Raw genomic sequence first — 20,753 nt, forward strand, 5'->3', positions numbered from 1 at the left:
CCTGGGGGAATTCTGCAGAGATTGGAGCAGAAAGACTCACAAGGTAAAACGGAAAATGTGTTGATGTACTGATGGTATTGGAACAGAAACAATAAACTCAGAACACAAGGCACATTTCAGTGTGCAGCAAAAGAGTCATGTTTGGTGACCTATGATGGGTGGAGTAATGTTTAAAGGGCTAAGAAACCCTTCCATGAACACTTTGTCATTTTGGAAGTTTGAAAAGAATAGTACATTTTCTGTAACCGTCTGGCCAAACACAATTTGCTGTATCCATGCCTCAGAATATCATACAAATTGGCAGATGGTTAAATAGATTAGAGGGAGACTGAATACAACATGTAGCTCATTAAATCAGTCTAAAGACTATGTTCCACAAACAGATACTACCCTACTATGCATAAATGCTAGTATTATATCTAATAGAACTTTATGGGTGGATGGAATACAATTAATTCATAATAAATTGTCTTTTAAAAATTATACCATTGTACCTGTACCAGCCACCTGTGCAAAGTTGGCAACCAGAAGGCAAACAATAAAGTACATGTTTAACTTTACTTACCCTCAGAACCTGTATTGTAAAGGAATCAGAAAAAGGATGGAATGGTATGATACCTTACTGGGTGCCACAGGTACAGGAGTGGGCCTACTGAACAGTATAGATATAGAAACACTTAGAGGAAAAATGAGCTCAGCAGTTGCAGATTTAGGTAAAATTGTACATATGCAAGCTGATTGGATGCCTACTTTATACAAGCCAATGCTACAGTATGGGCAGTTCTCTCATGAATATTTACAGGTATACAATGCTTTGCTAGTTGGACAACTAGGATTAGATATTAATATCACTAAAATGTTTAATTGGACTTTGTGTAATATGCACATAATGAAACAGGTTATGCAGAAACAGATCACACAGACCAACTTTTTGAGTAGAAGACCGGGCTTTTACAAAGTTCTATTGAATATCTCTGCTAATCAATGGATAAATTCAGATGGTATGTCAATACAATGCAATGATAATTTCTGTTCAGAAGTTATAGAGGTATATCATGTTACAGTACCAATGTCACAGTTGCATGTAAATATTTGATATTGCCGGTTCCACTGTATAGTCCCACAGGAGGAACTCAGTTATGGACACCAACACTTTTATGGACACATATAGAATTAGGTACAGTACTAACAATACATGTGATTTGTCTCTCTGCATATCCACATGTCAAGGAATGGTATGTAATCAACGTCCTACACTTTATGAACCTTGTAAGTTGGATCATCCAACAAGTGCCTGCAATTGGGCCCTGCATGATCCTGAAAAAGATATTTTCATCGAACTAGGTCCCCAATTTGTCTGTGTTATTAGTACAAACCAGTCAGATCTGAACCAGTTAAAAAGGTAGGCGCCATTCTCAGGGTGTATGTATAACATTTAATCCTAGATTTGAGAAGACATACTTACATTTTTTTTCAAAGATGAAAAAAAACTGTTCAGCTACAGGGAATAGGTTATTCCATAAATACAGCAATTTCATTTAATCTACAGCCCCTTATTGATGCTGTAAACAATACACGGCAATTGGAAGAACATCTCAGAAGAGTTAATTATTCAACCAATCATGCTCTAATGACTACAGTAGAAGAACAAGGAAAACTGAAACATCTGGACACCAGACTTAAGGATGGATTAGAATCCAATTGGTGGGACATGTTTGTACATGGCTCACTTTCACTGAACAAAGTTACTAACATACTGATACACCCATTAGTGGTGATTGAATTATATTGTTTTTTACGATTGTTTGGAACTGTTATCTGTCATACAGTTTTAAGAAAATGATACAAAGAACAGAACAAAGAATACCCTTAAGCTTCCCCAATGTACAGTATACCCTGATTGAGAAACCAGACACTAGGGTTTAGACTCTGCCAGAAATATTCAGAAACCAGCAGTCTGACTTTTAGCAAAGATAAAGGATTGATAAATGAACACTTTGTATTTCTGCACAAGGTGATAGAGACTGAATGGTATGTGTTGAACGATGTATTGCTCTTCTCGCATGTGGTCCTCATGATAACATGTGAGGAAAGTAGACACTAGCAACTATGGGCCTGATTCAGAGCCGGACGCTCTTTAAGAGTGCTCGCCCTGAATCAGTGCATTTTTTTTTTTTTGGTTGTGGCCCCCTGGCCGCTCGCTAAGCTGTGGGTGACCACCCACAGCTTTTGCCGGTGGCCAGGTGTTGGTCGAAATGGTCGCAACCATCGGGGCTTGCGACAAGAGACCCTTTGTGGTAGGGTCTCATCCGTTGCAAGCCCCAGAGAGCTGTTAGAGCAGGAAGCTCTCCACTGACATCACTGGTGATGTCAGTGGTGCCCCCCACAAATGGCAGGTGTACCTTCGGGTACGCCTCCATTTGTGTAGCCACCCCCCCTCCCGCCTACAAAACGGGGTGAGCTGTCGATCAACATCGACAGCCGCCCCTTTTGTAGTGAGTCCCGGAGCAAGAGAATTTCTCTCTCGCTCTAGGGCTTGTGCATGCGCAGTACCCCACCATCGACCTGCTTGCGAGCGATATGCTCTCACGAGCAGGTCTGAATCAGGCCCTATACCCTCTCTATCGTCTTGGTGTCTTAGGTAGATTTTTATGTGAATGTTTTAATCAAAAGAGGGGTTTATGAGGGTATTCCTTTAGAGATTTTGTGTGATTAAAAGCATTTTTATATGGTTTTGTACTTCCATGTGTTATATAACCTTAAGAGATTATATTCAGATGTTTTCTTGCAAGTTATACAGACTTTCACCCATGCCACAAAGAAATAACTTATGCACGGCCTTCAGAAACTAAGAATCAGTATAGTGGGAGGTTCTCAAGAAAACAGCGTCCATGACATGAAAGCACAGCAAAGAAAAGAACAGTTTGGGACATTCCTTTATAGTCCCTGAGAAGAGAACAGACAAACAATTCTGTAGGAGTGTACTTGTGAAACTTTTTCTGACAAGTAATGTAATTAAAAAGTATCATACCCTTTTTTGTATTTCAAATAAATATAGCTGACTTATGAACGAGCCTCAGAAGTGGTTCAGTGCAGCATTATACTCACATCTCTATGTTGAGTGCCTTTACTGCACTCCAGTCGACTGTAAGAGGGAATATCCAAATAGACATCGAAGGTACTTAGTAGGTGCTGGGTGGTCCCAGCACCCGAACACTTGCCTTGTCTGTGACCTGGCCGTTCTCTGCTACTCTGAGTTCTGACTCAGCCTGCAGCCTCGCCGCACCTGTGACATTCACCTCAGATCAGCATCTTCCATCTTTGCCATGGTCCAATCTGCTTTAGTCACTCACGCCTCCATCTATGCCCTCTGTGGTGGCCTAGCTACTTTAATCAACAAGGCCGCACTTCAGCCCTCAAGGCCACATCCTGCTACACTTGTCACACCTCAGTCCTCAAGGCTGCACCTCAGCTCTCAAGGTTGCACTTTGCTACACTTGTCGCACCTTGACCCTCAAGGCTACACCCCAGCCCTCAAGGCCACAACCTGATACACTTGTCGCACCTCGGCCCTCAAAGCTGCTCCTTGCCACACTTGTCGCACCTCGGGCTTCAAGGCTGCATCTTGCTTCACTTGTCCTACCTCAGCCCTCAAGGCCGTACCTTGGCCCTCAAGGTAGCACCTTGCCTCACGAGTCGCACCTCGACCCTCAAGCTTGCCACTTCTCATTCTGGTCTCATTACTAATGACTACCATCGTGACCTTATCAGCCTGTACCATCATCAGCTGCTACACATCCATTGATAACCAGGATTGCTATGTAAGCCCCTACTGTCCTGAGTTAAAGACCAGGTGGCCACCTAAGTACCGGTGATTGAATTCAGCTTTAAGGGAACAGCGGGTGGCTGTTATTGGCAGAGGACCTCACCAACGTGACTCTAGGGGTCTTACACTGTGGTTCCTTGGTGATCGTAACAGGGAATCACCTGACTCAAACTGGCAGTGTCTGAATTCACTTTGTTACTACTTCAAATGGTTCAGTAGCTTACATAAAACGGAAAGTATTCTCCACTGTGATGGACTAAGGTACATTCCCCCTCCTATCCTTATGTCATGGCTTGTTGTGTAGGTTTTGATAGCTTGTTGCCGTTCCTCCATTGGCTGAAGCATATAAAGGGTGGAATTCCATTTGTTCACTATCTCTTGCTTCAGTTGGTGGCATGGCAAATTATATTGTTCTTGCAGCCACTGCAATCTTTTACACACAGTTTTTGAATGCTGAAAATGTCCAGAATTTTTTCTGGCCACAGACAGCATCTCCTGCACACCCCTGTAATTGAAGAAAAAATTCTGAACCACAAAGTTTATTGTGTGCGCAAAACATGGGACGTGTTTAATTTGAGCCAGTTGTAATGCTCTCACAATGTTTCTTGCGTTATCGGAAATGACTAATCATGAGGAGAGTACTAGCGGGGTAAGCCATTTTGCTATGAGATCCCTGAGTTTTTCTAACAGGTTGACACCAGCATGCCTCTTAATGCAGCTGCTGATACAGAGAGTAGTGTGCTTGTGAATGTGTTGGCATTGAGTGTTAAGATACTGCTGCTGTTGCAGGTGATACAAGAACCCAGTGGGCTGTTACAGTCATATAATCTTTAGTTTGATTAGAACCGCTTGTCCACATAACTGTGGTTAAGTGGATAATGGTTACAATTACATTTTCTAAGTTAAGAATTAATTTTTTTTTTATCTCGCAAAACAGGCAAAGAATTGCTGTCCTGGTAAAGCTAATCGATATGGAATTTGGCAGCGGGGACACAGGACCTCAATTAACTGTCAAAAACCAGATGCATTGATGGGGGATATTAGATGCAGATCTAATGCTGGCATAGCTATCATGGCTTCAGTGATCCATTGTGCAACTGGATGTTAGCTTATATATTTGCTTCCTCTTGCAAAGGATTGTTTCACAGTCAATTGATGTTTGAAACTACTAGTCTTCTTGGTCCCTTGCTGGGATAAAGATTCACCCCCAGCAGCAGCACTAGAATGCAAGGATTCTTCTGAGGAATCCTGGATAAGGGAGGAGTCAGACTTTGCAAATTTGTGCAGGAGGACTGCCTCTTATCATTAATGAGGAGATTGGTGATGGAGATGTTGGCAGTGGAGATTGCATGTGCTGGGATCTACACATGCTGCTGTTACCTGATTCTGGACTACTTGGTATTACTTTATAGGATTTTTCAGATTTTCCCAAATAACTTAAATGACGTAACAGGAAGAAGGTTCCTAGATTGTTATCGTACCTACCTCTACTTACTTTTTATTCACAAACGGTACAGATGGCTTCACAATGTTGTCAGGATTTAGGTAAAAATAATTCCATACAAAAGAGGTGGCTTTATTGGTCTTATGCCCAGGCATGACAATGGCCGTTTTCTTATCACAAGCAAGAACTGATGCCACTAGTGGCTGACTTACTTTCACACAAACAACATCCTCATTATCAATGTCAATAGCATCAGATATACATTTATCCCCCTCATCCTGTTGTACTTCCACAGTAGCACCCTCAATTTCTGTCACCATCTTTACTTTTACTACTGCTCATCCCCACATTTGCAGAGTCCGCAAAAGTGGTGGAATAAGCCTTCTCTATGATTACAGTGTCAGAAATGTCAGACTCACAGATAGCATTTGTGGATATCCTTAGACACTCCTCAGCGATTTGCAACGTTTGTGAACACACAGTTTGTTATTCAGCCTTAGTGGTTTTTTTGTGTACTGATTTGCCTGTTTTAAAGGTTTTAAAGGTGAGATCTCTGGACTCAGAGCGAGACGGTGTTGCATGTGAGGTTACAGAAGATGCCTATGTTTGGCCCTGGCTTCCGCAATAGGCATTCTAGTGCAGTGGTCTCCAACCCATAGCTCGTGAGCTACCGGTAGCTAGCGGCCCTAATTTGGGTGTGTATATATATATATATATATATATATATAGAATGCTCTCTGTGCTGTATATCCTGCACTCTGTATTTTACAACAGACACTAGGATGCTTTCTGTGTTGTATGGAAGTCACTGGGATGCTTTCTGTACTGTTTCAGGTTACTAGGATGATCTCTGTATGGTACGGTGATCATTAGGATGTACTCTGTTTTATATATCAGTCACTAGGATGCTCAACCTATTGCAGTGATTCCCAAACTCGGTCCTCAGGAACCCATACAGGTTACATTTTCCAGGTCACCCAGCAGGTGCACAGGTGTATTCATTACTCACTGACACATTTTAAAAGATTCACAGGTGGAGCTAATTATTTCACTTGTGATTCTGTGAAGAGACCTGGAAAACATGCACTGTTTGGGGTCCTGAGGACCGAGTTTGACAACCTGTGCCCTATTGAATAGCAGTCATTAGGGTGATCTCTGTATTGTGTGAGGGTCAGTGGGTAGCTCTTTGTATTGCGTAGAAATCATTAAGGTGCTCTCTGTATTCTGTACTGTTTTTGTAGAATGCTCTTTGTATTGTATATTGATCTCTGGAATGATACATCTATTATACATAAACCACTGTTACTCTTTTTGTATTGTTTATACTGTATGTCTTTAAAATGACGCCCATTATTGTGAATTTGAACATAAATGTTGGGCGGTCACTATGAGTATATAACCTAGGGTGGCCGGAGCCCTTAATAAGATCCAATGCACTACCTCCTGATATCTGTAGATGGAATTGTGGCAGATCCTCACAAGTTTCAGTTATCAGTGCTAATGGTGCACTGCCTTCTGTCATCTGTGGCTGGTATTGTGGCGACCCTCACAATAGTCAGTCAGTTCCCTTAGGTTTCTAAAAATCATCCTTTACTGCTAAAAAGTACAGTATTATTTTTATTATTATTATTATCATCCAGATTTTAAAAAGCTCCGATATATTCCACAAAGTTGGTCAAATGAATGGACTACACTAGTTTCATCTGTTTACTACCAAACATGTTTTTCATTTTAATTCTGCAAAAATATTTTTGAATGTTTACATTGAAAATGTTGCACAATCTCCATCTGCTACTAAATTGAATGATTATAGCTATTGAATGCAAATTATGGAACTAGTTCTGAGAACAAATCTCTCCCACTGGACAGCTTTGCTAAACTGTGGTTACATTATATTGGATCGTCCCCAGGTAATTTTCTGTGCACCTGTGTATTTCTACTTGCCAAATAATTGTAACTGGAATGCTTAAAAAAACCTCTATAATAAATAAAGCTGGACTTAAAATTTATCCTAAATGCCCATAAAAAACCTGCACAATATTATTAAGTGAAATAATTAGCCAGCTGCGCAATAAACTTAAAGCAATTTTCTCATTCAACATGTTTTGGCTGGACCACAATATTCTTCATTATTGCATGTATGTCATTGCAAGGTACAACACAAACTATTCCCATGATACTCAGCCAGTTTTCATGCTTACTGTGTTGTTAGAGTAAGAACAGAAAATGGATGAACTTTCTGATTTAAAAAATGTACAAAATTTTTTATATATTTTATATATAATATATTTTCCTCATTTAAACACACATATATATATATATATATATATATATATATAAAGTCAATTAGAGCGGCATTCGCTGGTCTTACTCAATAACGATAAATAAGGACACACAGTCCGTGATATCTGCTTTGCTGCAACGTTTCAAGGTTTAATCCTCGTCCTCAGGCAGTAAGTACATGGTCAATATGACTTTTACATTTATCAATAACAATTTAATAATTCTATGTTATGCATATGATGTTTCTTGAGAGTATTACTGTATATTGTATACAAATTGGATAATGTAATTTTGGCATTTACTCCTAACACTGTTAGGCAACATCTCTATGCTTTTGTTACTTTTGGTGTAAACCTGTGGTATTTTCTATTGTTGATTGAGAACTCCTATTCATGTACCCCAATCAAAGAGAAAAAAACAAAAAAAACACCACTATGAGATTTAAATAAATAAATAAATAAATAGAATAACTTGGGTTAAAAATAATGTATTGCAGAAACAAATCATATTTACCCAAATATATCTAATAAATATATAATTTTATTTATGAATAAATATCTATAAAATATTAAAAAGAAATTAGTAATACTGATTCAGTATTACATTCATGAAGCATTAAAAGATATTTCTAAATAAGGATATTGGTACATTGATTCACATATATAACATATTACATATAAATAGATATTGCAAAATTAACAGATGGTAGAATAATACAGTAATTAACTATTATAGTATCTAAACGGATGAGCAAGGAATTCCATTTACACTGAAATACAGATGTAATCAGCGATAGCGGAAAAAATGCTCATTAGTACCCTAGTGTTGAGGTGGATTAATATGGAACAATAAACTCTCTAATATCTAACAGCAAATGTTTGTAGGATATAGACCATAAAGCTCTCAGAAGCATGTCTCTTAATTTCAATTTTAATTTTGATAAATTGTTCTGGTTAAAATAATACACAGTTAAAATAGCGGTTTGGAGGGTGTTTATTTAATACGTTTTTGCAGTAGTTCGTTTGATCTACTCTTAAGTTTTCAAAAATCTAATGCTGGTTACATACTATGCGATATGTTGTTCATATAACCGACAAATGACATATGATTAATTGCATCGGCGGGTGTGCAGAGACGATATGTCTGTAAATGATGTCAGACATATCAGTGGGAAACCGCCGAAACTGACATCACAACTGTGCAGGCATATTTAAATGAGATGAAAAATCAAGTGGACGAATGGTAAGTGTGTATAGCTGTGTATCCAGCTTAAGGAAATTTAGCAAATTTGAAATACTCTGCAAAACACGACGCGACCCCCGGGCAGCGAGACCCGCGGCCAGATGACAGATGATGGTTGTTCAGTGTGTATGAACAACCATCATCTGAAGATATATCTGTAGGTCAGTCAATCTGCAGATATATCTTTTAGGTGTGTACCCAGCTTAAGCCCTGTTACTTTATAATAATAAACATTTAACTTTTAAAAGTATACAATACTATAATCTGACATTTCTCAAAGTGTGCAGAGTTTTTCTACTCATATTAAGTCTAAACTTTCTGTTACCTTATAATCCCCTCTGGTCAATGAGGACATCCTCCTGCTGCTACTACCCTAACTGTTATGACTTTTTCTCTAGACTGAAATGGCTTCCTGCTGAGATAATGATTACGACACGTTGATGAATCTATTTCACTGAAGAGAATTGGCTTCTAAGTACAATTTCATTGCAATCTTACTGCAGTGAAAACAAAGATATCGCAGATAATACATTTCCCCTTTCTCTTCCCAATACAACATCACACTGACCAATGTGAAATTAAATTCAAGCCACCTGGTAAAAACGAAACTTATAAAAAGATGAAAATATTGATACAATACACGTAAATCCCCACAGAGGCAGGATAACATTGGGCTGAATGACCTGTTTTTTTTATTTCCATAAATTACTGTCAAAAAGATATTTTTTTTGTTTTCTTGTTGCCTAAATGCAACACTATTTGAAATCTGTCAGACCACACAAACTGTGAAATATGGGGGAAAAAAATTGAGAGGCTGCACTCTGTTATTTTAATTCTCTTAGGGGGGTATTCAATTTGGGAGCGAAAATTCTGTGCTGGACTTTTCGCTCCACATCACAGCTTTTCCGGGGATAAAGTATCGGGCGTGTGCCCGCTTTATCCCCGTATTCAATTAGGAAGCAGCGAAAACGGGAGCCGGCGGAAAGGTAAGTATCGCAAAAAATTTGGGAATTTTCAGGAAATGTCCCTGGGTCCCCCCTAAAGATGTCCAGACATGGGGTTCACTATGAGTACCCCCATTTTAGCCTGCTGAAGGAAGTCGGGGATTGTAATAGCCGCAGCAGGTGCATAAATGCGGCTATTGAAGAAGTGGTGAAGAATAGCACTTAGGTTTTTTGGGGGGGAAAATAACTTGTTCCATCAAATTTGGGGTACATGAAAATGGGTGCAAGCATATTTTAAAGTTCCTAAAATGATTTTTAAAAAACACCTGCCGCATATAAGGGAACCCCTCTGGATTTAATTTGGCTTATTTATAAGTGTGTTCTGTATTTTTTTTTTTCACCCCAAATTTAAAGGTCATTTTTTGGGGTGTTCCCATTTTTTTTTTTTTACACATATGTTTTGTAGGGGACATTCCCAGGGGTGCAGGCTATTTTCTTTTAAGCCTGCACCCCTAAACCCCAATTCTGCACTTTTTTTTCACCAGCAAAAGGCTGGTGAAAACTTATCCCCGTTTTTTTACATTGACTTTTCGCATCGGTGAAAATTAAAATGGGATAATTAAAATAGGTGAAAATTACATCATCGGCGATAAATTTTCGCCGATTCTGACATTTCGCCTCAAATTGAATGTGGGCCCTAACTCTCAATATCAATTTGGAATATAATTCTGAAATATGTCAAAGTGACATTAACACACACCACAAGAACGAGTGTGATGCATCCCACGCTATATGGAAGCCTATCAGTGGATCAGCATCACCATGTAAGCAGTGCAGATGCGAAGAGTGGACCGGCAGAGAGCAGCTGCCCCAGAGGCCAGATAATGGACTGCAGAAGAGGCCTGGGGTCAGCGGCTGTCGCACTGTCAGAGAAGCTGCCACAGTGAAGAGGATCCCCCCTGTTATAGTCGGACCTCATGGTGAGAACCCCTTCTGGAAGTCCCTGGTGCAATGAGGACTGGCTGGAGGGCTGATGTTACCCGGGAACGTGCCGCTAGATGGAAAGAGAAACCTGCAGTCTGAAGTGAGAAGATTGCCAGAGAGCGGAATCGGTATTTAATGCTGCTGGATCTATTCCCAGTGGACCAAATACTGATGCCGGAAGCCCAAACAGTGAAGAACCCGACTAGAGCTGGTAAGTACCCTAACCCTCCCCTCACCCCCCCAACCCTCTCTTAGTGGTGCCTAACCCTAACCTCCCCAGGGGGTACTTAACCCTAACCTCCCCCAAGTGGTGTCTAACCCTAACCCCCCCTTCCCGCACTCTAAACATACCCCTTCCGGGTTCCCAACCCTCCCCAGGGGGTGCCTAAACCTAATCCTCCCTCCTGCGGCTAACAGCTAGGAAGCCCCGGCTGGGTACGTTAGGATTTCGGTGTGGGGCTAAAGATAGACGTCGGGATACAGCTGCCTATCTTTAGTCCCTGGTCAAGCTTCCAGTGTCAGGATTCTGACTGGTGGCATTCTGGGCGGCGGTTTCTTAACCACATCCCCAGAGAGCACCAGGACCAAAGGCCAACGGACGGGATACCTAATTCCAGAAGCACTTCGCCAGCATTGTGATAGGTGCCCAGCAAAAGGACCCCGTCAGGAGAAGAGGACACCAGAGGTAAGGCCAAGTCAGAAGCCTGGCTACAGGACATGAAAAGCGGATGCAAACTGGAGGAACCCTGCTGAGTACCCTGGAGGATTGGCTGAGCAAAGGACAGGCCTGCCAGACAGAGGGTTCAGAGCCCAGATACTTGATGGAGAATTTGCTTATCTGCTGACTGGTGCTGGAGGAAAAGAGGAACCTGCCAGAGTACCACTGCAGACAGACCAGAGGAGTCTGCAGTCAGAGGAAAGTCCACTATTGGAATTACCCTTGTGCGTATTCTGGGAGAAGACTTCCGCCGGGAGGAAAGAAGAAGAGGACTTTGCTAAGTGGCTGTTACTGCCCAGTACAGTGTTACACATCCCGGGCATCCTTTAAGACAAGAGAGTGCCGATCGCTGAATGTCATGTGGGGTGCAGAAGAGCCACCGGTGGGGGTGAGAACACTGGTCTAACTTTTTATTCTCTGTTGCCAGTGGCCATTTCCCTGTGTAGGGGTTACCATTCCCTGATTCCAATAGTGAGAGGGAGGGAAAGTACTGTTGGCCCCATAGTTAATGCTTAAGTTATGGACCTCAGGAGAAAGTGGGAGGACCTTTAGCATCCTTTTCCGACACATTTCTACTTTACTTGTCTTTGTCAAGGAATTGTTATTCAAGAGTGGATGTTTTCAGTGACAGCCGGAATGTCTGAGACTCTATTAAAGAATATTATTATCTGCCTACATTCACATTAAACCTAGTAGGAGAAATTGTCACATCTAAGGAGTGAACATTAGAGTAGGATTTATATAACATGTTAAAAATTTTAAAATGTGTTATATTATATGAATAATTTATTAAAGGGCAGACTATGGGATGAAGTATGTGGTGTAAAATAGGTTACCACCGGCGATATTTAACCTCTTCCTCTATAGAGAGAATCAGATAAAGACCCACTCGTTGCCTCGCTGGGTTGCACCATTGTATAGTGTGTACCCAGCTTAACTTGCTTTGGTTGAACACAACGTACATAGGATCCCCAAAACATGAGATCAGTGTGTGAAGAAACGTGAAATAAGGAGGCCCAGAAAACTGCCAGGTTTTGTGTTTTAAAGGGTGTAAATGGCGGGTACCTGTCTCGCAGCACCAATGGAAGAATGATCTCATGGCGGGAGTGCAAGTAAGGATAATCGGGATATGAGGGAAGGGTCACAGGGAGTAAAGGACTCCTAGTAGCTAGTGGAGGCAATTGGAACAACACCACAAATAGTGGACCAAGAGTGCAGTAAAAAGAGCAAAAATATAACTGAATCACAGGTAAAGGGGTTACAATGTAAACAGATGGGAAGTGGGGACTGCCATTGTGCACATACCAAGTATCCCAAACTGTATGGAATTGTTTAACAGTGTAATTCAGCAAGTTATTTATTTATTCCATAGAGGCAGCATGCCAAATCCTGGCTATTAATGCCCTTAGGGAGGAATTTGCAGTGTTCTTCCACTTGTGAGCAATTTGAAGCTTAGCCACATTGCACATGTAATGGATGAGCTTGTCAGATGATGAATTGATGGATTTGATTAGGATGGACAGGAGGAGAACTGAACTTGGGTGCAGTAATCCAAATAGGTTCAATATGTCTTCCCATAAGTGACATAATAGGAGGCATTCCTCCCAAACATGTAGAGAAGAGCCCCTAAGACCACAGTTCCTCCACTACTTATCAGAGGTGTCAGAGTAAATGGAGTGTACCTTTGTAGGGATAATATATAATCTAGTGTATTTCTTGAAGGCGTTTTCCTTTACCAAAGTGTTGATGGAAGAGTTGCTGTGGCTTTATGCTGGTGAAATGATGAGCATTCTTGCTCATCCAACAAGTTATCCAGATCCCATTCCCTTGCTTATTCAAACAGTTAAGTCAATGGGGAGGTGGGGGGAGACAATGGTGTTATACATTAAAGCTATAGTAAAACTTCCTGCAAGGTTATACAAACATGTACTGTACTGTATGTTCAGGATGGGGGGGGGGGGTCTAAGTTCAAATTATTTTATATGTGCTTGTATGAAGCTTTTAAGTTTAATGTAATAAAAATGGAGCCTGGAAGGAAAGCACAAGAAACATTTTTAAACATTTTATTGTGATAGTGAAAAATATATTATTAGGTTTAACCTCCATCAACTATCATCAGCCACCATGTGCCCACAGGTGAGATGGCTTCTGAAAGGCGAGCTGTCCTGGGTCTGCATTGGCAAGCCCTCTCAGTGTCAGATCTGTATATGGACATATGCACACTCTATTTTGTTTCTTTAGTGGGCATGCACAGTACAAATTTACATTGTTTATGTTAAACCAGTTGGTGCATAGCCAACTCAGCCCATAGGGCAGGGGTTCCCAACCATGGTCCTCAAGGCACACTAACAGTCCAAGTTTTAAGGATAGCAATACTTTAGCACAGGTGACTTAATTAGTACCTCACTTATTTTGATTTAACCATCCGTGCTTAAGCATGGATATCACTAAAACCAGGACTGTTAGTGTGCCTTGAGGACCGAGGATGGGAATCACTGCCATAGGGCCATATTTGTGATACCACTGGCTCTATTGGAACCAATGGGTACTGTCATTTAGGAAGCTGCCACTATGTGGAGCTGCAACACACCAAAAAAGGACAAGCCAGCAACAGAAAAGGATTTCAGTCATTTCACATGTGCAGTGGAGAGATGTCGAGGAGCGGAGCAGGAGAGCAGGGTGAGGTGCTGCAGGCTGTGGAGAGAGACTGAGCAAGCAACTTAAAGTGGTGCCAACAGTCACAGAATACCAACTGATGTTGTGCTGGGGACCACTGCAAAAGTACCGGCAGAATGATTGATCCGTAGACAGTGTGACAGCGCTGGGAGCTGCAGCAGAGATCCATGGAGGCTGTGTGAGTTAAAGCTGTTAAAGAGAGACATTCCTATTGCAAGCATATTGAGAGCATGCTGCAAGCATATGGAGAGCATATTGAGAACATGTTGAAAACCTATTGAAAGTACACTGAAAGCATATTGAAAGTACTGAGTAACCCTAACACTTACAAGAGACTGAGCAGGGGATAAGTATGCTGACAGTGTGATATACATCCTGTTTGAGTTAATATTGTACCAGTAACTGAGTCTATTAGTATAAAGAGAGGAATACATTTTGTGAGAGAATTGTAAACTGATTAAAGTGCACTTTAGGACTGAGCTATTGATACTATTAAGTGCTGAAGATATGTGTACTATTGAAAGTGGAACTTTATTTATTGTGCTTTATTACTGGAAAGTCAAAGCTGTTGTTCTCTGGAATCAAGAAAGACCAGCATTTGATGCTAATCCTATTACTTTCATCTATTGTGGATTACAAGTACAAGCTAGTTATAGGACAGTGACCACATACCAAGAGAGTACTCCAGCAACAGAATTTTGTGTTCACTTTAAAGTAAATGACTGATCAGTCTGGAGTTTACTATTCTGCTGAGTAATAATCTGTATATATATATATATATATATATATATATTGTGAAGGTTATTGTCTGTTTGGAATCTAGTGTACTGAAGCAATTAAAAAACTACATGTTCCTTAGTTACAGTATAGCCAAAGTGGAGCTACAGTAGTTAAGTTAAAGAAACCTATTTCACTATTCAAGTGAGTTATTGCCCATTGCCTATTATTACCATATTGCAAACTACTGCTTTAGATTTGCTGATTTGGCCCTGACTAGGTCAGAGCTTAAGACTGTATAACGCTGACTCTTACTAGTGTCTAGTCTGTGATCACGCATATCCCCAAGCCCTGATGTAGTGAGGGAATATAATACTCACAATGATTATTCTATCTGTCTGCTTTTATACTATGCAATTCTCTTCTACCACCACCCATGGAACTAAAACAGGAGCTACAGGTCCCCTAACAATCTATCACAATTGTGCAGGCATGGCAACACAAACTACCACATGGTTAGGTGGTCTCCACCTGCTTCTAGCAACAAAAAATATAGCATAATCTAATTGTTTCCTCAACTGGGTTCTAGAGTACATATAAAAAATAGAACACTTTATATGCAAAGAAGCACAATGCTTAGTTACAGAAATGGTATGAATAAAAATGGTTCCAGATTACATAGACAAACATGTTGTAATTTCAAATAAAAAGGAATTGCATGCGGCTTATTCTGGCCAAGGGGCACAGCAGGAAATGCAGGTCCAGGCTTCAACTCAGGATTGATCCCCAAAGTCTGACACAGAGCATCATGCTCTCATACATTTTATTAGCTTTGCCAGCCCCCATATGATGTCATGACCAAGTGACTGGCTGGCTTGTTAATTAACCCTGGGGAACATACCATAACATTTAACCTAAGTACAAAGAACTGTACATAATTTCCCCTGTATAATATAGGTAGCCACATGAAAGATGGTATGTTTACATTAATCTCTATTACTAAGCTATAAAATGAATGTAATCATAACTGGTCTGAGATGTGTGATTTGTTAGATACCTAATTTCTCCCAAACCATAGTCTTAGTGACTCCCAAATCAAACCAGTAAACGTACCAAATTCTGGTATTTTCAAATGATTTTGGGAACTCCTAGCTGTTATAGAGATATCAATTTTTATGTTAAAAACAGATAAAATATGGCAAGGTCTTTGTCTGTGCTTATGGACAGTCACACCTTTTCATTAGATGGCTGTTTTGAATACCCCCTGTGGTGTTAGGAGGCAGGTAAGCATCCTCTAGTTATCTACAGTATATGTGGACATAGATAAAAGGATGGATATACCAATGTTCTGTCCAGGTAACTGCTTCATCCTGCTCAAAGGATACTATAGTTAATATCGTACATCCTAATGAAACTAAACTACACCACGGCACCTTTAACAGTATACCAAAGGGACATAGCAAAAGGCATTCAGATTACCTGCCCTCACAGATTTTACATTTACAAAATCCAGTTCATATATACAGTTATCATTTCAGTTGAATTATTACTAATGGAAGATATTTTCCTCTCTACAATACCCTGACCATCACAGAGCCACACATACTAATTCATACACTGACAGTTTTTTGACAGTGTTAATTATAAATACAAAAGTCACACTCTACTCACAAACAGAATAATATATGGAAGTGTCATATACACAAAAGAGAATAGTGTCATTAATAACGTGAAAGTCACATTTTCTATACAAAATTAAATTACATACAAAACACTCCTACCTTTGTCATTTACCACTTTATAATGACTCTTTCTAATGCAATAGTCCAAATGGAAATGATAAATAAGAAATCTATTTTGAAGGCCTCGACCTGACATGATGCAGATGCAATGTTAATGAATGATGTACTGGGGTGGTTAATACGCAAACAGCCAATCAGAAGGTGCAATATAGGACTGCTGATAATCATCATCATCACTCATCTTTGTGAATATCCCTGCTAGTCATACGGGAGAGTGAATTTCCTTTCCAGAATGGGGAGACCTTAAAATGTAATCATCATTATCTGGACCCTGGGTCTGCAGTACCTGCAAAAGACACCGCTCTTAAAAAGCATGATCTGGGGATTAGGTTGAGACCCTGCAACCCTCCAACATACACAGCAGAATAATACCACATCACCCAGACACATACAATTATACAGATATGCAGCAGCTTTTGTCCCTTACAAGCAAATAAAAACGAGGACATTATCTGGCATATGTAAACAATATCATGTAAGAAAATGTGTGAATCAATGCAAGTGGCTTTAATCCTTATAAAGTGGACAACATAACTTTTTATACAATCCCTTGCCTGGTGTTACTAAAAGCACATTACTATTCTACAGTAATAAAAGCTGGAGGGAGATATTGCAGCCGGATCAGGATGTGAGCACATCAACTGTACTGTCTTGAAAAGGGTTGTAATAAGTCTCAGCTGAAGCATGTACCTGTCTATCTCTGCTTGGTTCATGAGGCGCCAGCTAAGCTGACACGTCTGACCTGCAGGGGAAGGCAGGAAGCTGATCTGACAAGGGACACCTTACCAGTGATGAAACGCTGCTGTAATCTTTTCTCTAAAGCCTATTTCTGATGAAGTGCATGAATGCAAAATTGGACAGCTGTCTGGGGAATACAGACCATCTAATCGGAAGAGTCAGACATTTAACAAATCAAAGATGTGTATTTGCCACAGAACAAATTCAATTTGTAACTGTAAAAGGAGCCGATGTATGGAGTATGGTGCATCGTTATGTAGGATAATGAGGTAAATGCAGTGCCGAAACTAGTACTGGGGGATCACTAAGCAGGATCCACTCACATCATAGGCTGTGCACTCGCAATCTTAGTATAACTAAATATGGGTGCAGGGTGTGCAGTGTGAGCCCCCCTGGACCCAGGGGCCCGTGTGCACTGCACACCCTGCACCCATTATAGATACCCCCTGGGTCGAGGGCCATTCCAGTGGAGTGGCCGAACATGAATGCCACCCTATAGGTGGTGCAGTGCGTCCGCCGCTGGTGAGATTGGTGAGTGGTAGCAACCGCCAGCCATCTGCAGTAGCATGTCCACAGTGCCAAAAAAATTAACTTCTGGCTCCAGCAACGCTGTACTCATCTTCTGGGTGGCTCAGATGGGCCCGGGCCGTGAAGTCATGGAGGTCACACAGCCACATACCGCATAGTGCACTGCAGTGCAGACTGCACACTGAGGGCCTGATTCAGAGTCGGTGATTGCGGCCGCTCGGTCGTAAGGTAAAAGGGGCTGCATATGCAAATGAAGCGCTCGCAAGTTGCGTCGTTAAGATGGGATCGTTAGCTGGACGAGCGAGGGGAGGATGCGGCCGTAAGACTAAAAATACGCCACCTTCTCGTTCGCAATACACATCATCTCCGGGCATTTAAGGATTAATCAAGACCATCGGAGCTTGTCGTAGGGCTTAAGGTTGACCATACCCTCTCTTAAGCACTACGATCAAGTCAGTGTAAAAACCTCCCATGTCACTACTTAGTTAATCATGCACTCCCATAAAATGTTGTTTGCATATTCAGGCACGCCTGCATTTGGATCTCCACTCCCCCGTTCACAAGCACCTTCCCCTGTTACCACCCACAAATGCCTCATCCTGTCACTCAAACTAACGACCTGGCCAAGTTGAAGGAGAGAGCAATTTCTGATCGTAATAGCTAGTTTGCGCACGCGCATTGCGAATTTTACGCATGCGCAGTTTAGCGAACATCGGTGGCGTACGACCGAGCGGCCGCAGCGACCGACTCTGAATGAGGTCCTGACTCCCTTAGGCTGCCACTTAGTGGGAGGAAGGGGGCAAGGAGCTAGCCTCCACTGCAAGTTACAGTATGTAGCACATCTCTGATAGACTGTCTTCATATTAGGTCAGTCTTCTATGGGAGCAATGTATGTGTGTTTTTTTTCTAGTTGGGGAAATGTGTTTTTTTTCCTGTGGGGCCAATGTGTGTTTTTTTTCCTGTGGGCGAAATGTGTTTTTTTTCCTGCTGGGGAAATGTGTTTTTTTTGCCTCTGGGGGCCAATGTGTGTTTTTCTTACTGTAGGGTCGCACCTGTATTTTTTGCTGGTCACACATCTGCGACTTTATACAAATGATGCTATAAAGCCCTTCCCTTGTGTACATCCGTGCGTCTGAATGTACAAGGACTGAGACACCCACTGTCAGCGTCTGTAAGCACTGAAATACCGGCTGGTGCTTCTTTAGGCACACCATCAGTTGCACCATCCCTATAGTAGGTGCAGTTTCTATCTCTGAGTATGGCCTCCTATGTGAATGGTCGAGCGTCTGTATATGTAACCACTATCACTGACACTCCCATAACACGCCCATAATACGGACCATGTCTGTGTGCTAAGACACCTTCTTGTCAATGCCCAGGAACGACCACTACATTTTCAACACTCTTCTCCTTGCATGCACCTTCATTTACAACTGTGACTCGGTATGGACACTGCATCCTACATTGGCAGAATCAGTCCCTGTGTGCTTTCTTATGTATATTTTCTGTATAATAGTAATTATGGATGTTGTTGGTCGTTCCAAAACTTCTCGTACAGGGTGCTAGCAGACCTTTGGCTTTCCTTGGTGATGGGGGCAGCATCCTCCTAGGACTGGAGATGCGATGATTGTTGTTATGTTCTGCTGTTACCTTTTCTTATAGCAATGAAGCATCATTGCCACTTGTGTCAGCATGTATAATATTGCACACTTGCAGCCGGTTCATGCCCCGCTCCATGTATGTAGCATATGTTTCTGGAAGTTTGAGATCTCCAGCCTACGGCTGCAGCTGACATGTCCTGGCAAGAACCCTTAATCTTATATAATTATGCATCAACAGATTCTGTTTGCAGTTGCATAGCTGTCCTGAACAGGTATTTGGAATGTTATGAGCTGGGTACACACTGGAGCGATGTCGGGACGATTTGCTGTTTCGTAACGACATATCACCTACATCGCTCAGTGTGTACGCATAATTGCACGCTCCCGCGGTCACTAGCAATGGTCGCCAGGTTTGATGTGCTGCACAATTAGCTATATCGCTAGCGGCCAATGCATTGTTAATGAATGACGAAACGGTGATCTTGCCGTCATTCATTAAAGTCGTCCAGTGTGGGCGCACAATCATTTTTTATGGGCATTTGTTCTGACATCGGAATGAATGCCGCTCCAGTGTGTACCTAGCATTAGGCTGCATTTTGGCCTATTCATCATCAGAGGCCATAAGGTCTACTATGATTAAGTATTGAACTCGCAGTATGGGAAAGATTGTACCGGAGTAATTCATCATTGCTCCGATGAGGGGACAGCTGCTCCGAAAAGCAGCTGTCCCCTCAGTTAGGATCGCAGCTACAGATGTAGCTGCATTACTTACCTCCTCGTCGGCCCAGCTATGAATGCGTGACCCGATGCGGCAGAGGGATCCCTCTTTGCATCCCCGGAACTCCTTCCAATAGGAAGGAGAGCAGGGCTATAAGAGCAAGGGCGATCTGAAGATGTTCTCATGAGCAAACTAAAACATGCGGAAACTACTGCATTATTACAGGTAGACACAGACATCACCATCTCCTCATTGCTGTTCTCCTCTCCCTACGAGGGATGGCCATCGACCATTGTAGTAATGGTTATTCATATACTGATAGTGACCATCATTATCATTTATTTATAAAGCATGACATATTACACAGCAATTTACAGAGAATATTTCAGTCATTCGGCCATCAACCTCTGCTTCAGAATTTGGGGTCTATTAATGAATGATACAAGAGCCCTCAGTCTGACACAATTTGTTTACACCGGAGGTAGTGCATATACCTATTTAACCTTCCAACAGTCGGCAAAAGCTTTCACTT

At 41.4% G+C, this 20,753-nt stretch overlaps 1 protein-coding gene across 1 annotated transcript in view; it reads right to left on the bottom strand.

Annotated features, from left to right (window-relative positions):
• Positions 1 to 20,753, bottom strand: part of SV2C (synaptic vesicle glycoprotein 2C) — a 352,825-nt gene that overhangs the window by 180,741 nt on the left and 151,331 nt on the right. The gene's annotated exons all lie outside the window — the stretch shown is intronic.

This window comes from Taudactylus pleione, unplaced genomic scaffold (assembly GCF_031769625.1).
Source record: "Taudactylus pleione unplaced genomic scaffold, aTauple2 ptg000333l, whole genome shotgun sequence".
Taxonomy (NCBI): Eukaryota; Metazoa; Chordata; class Amphibia; order Anura; family Myobatrachidae; genus Taudactylus; species Taudactylus pleione.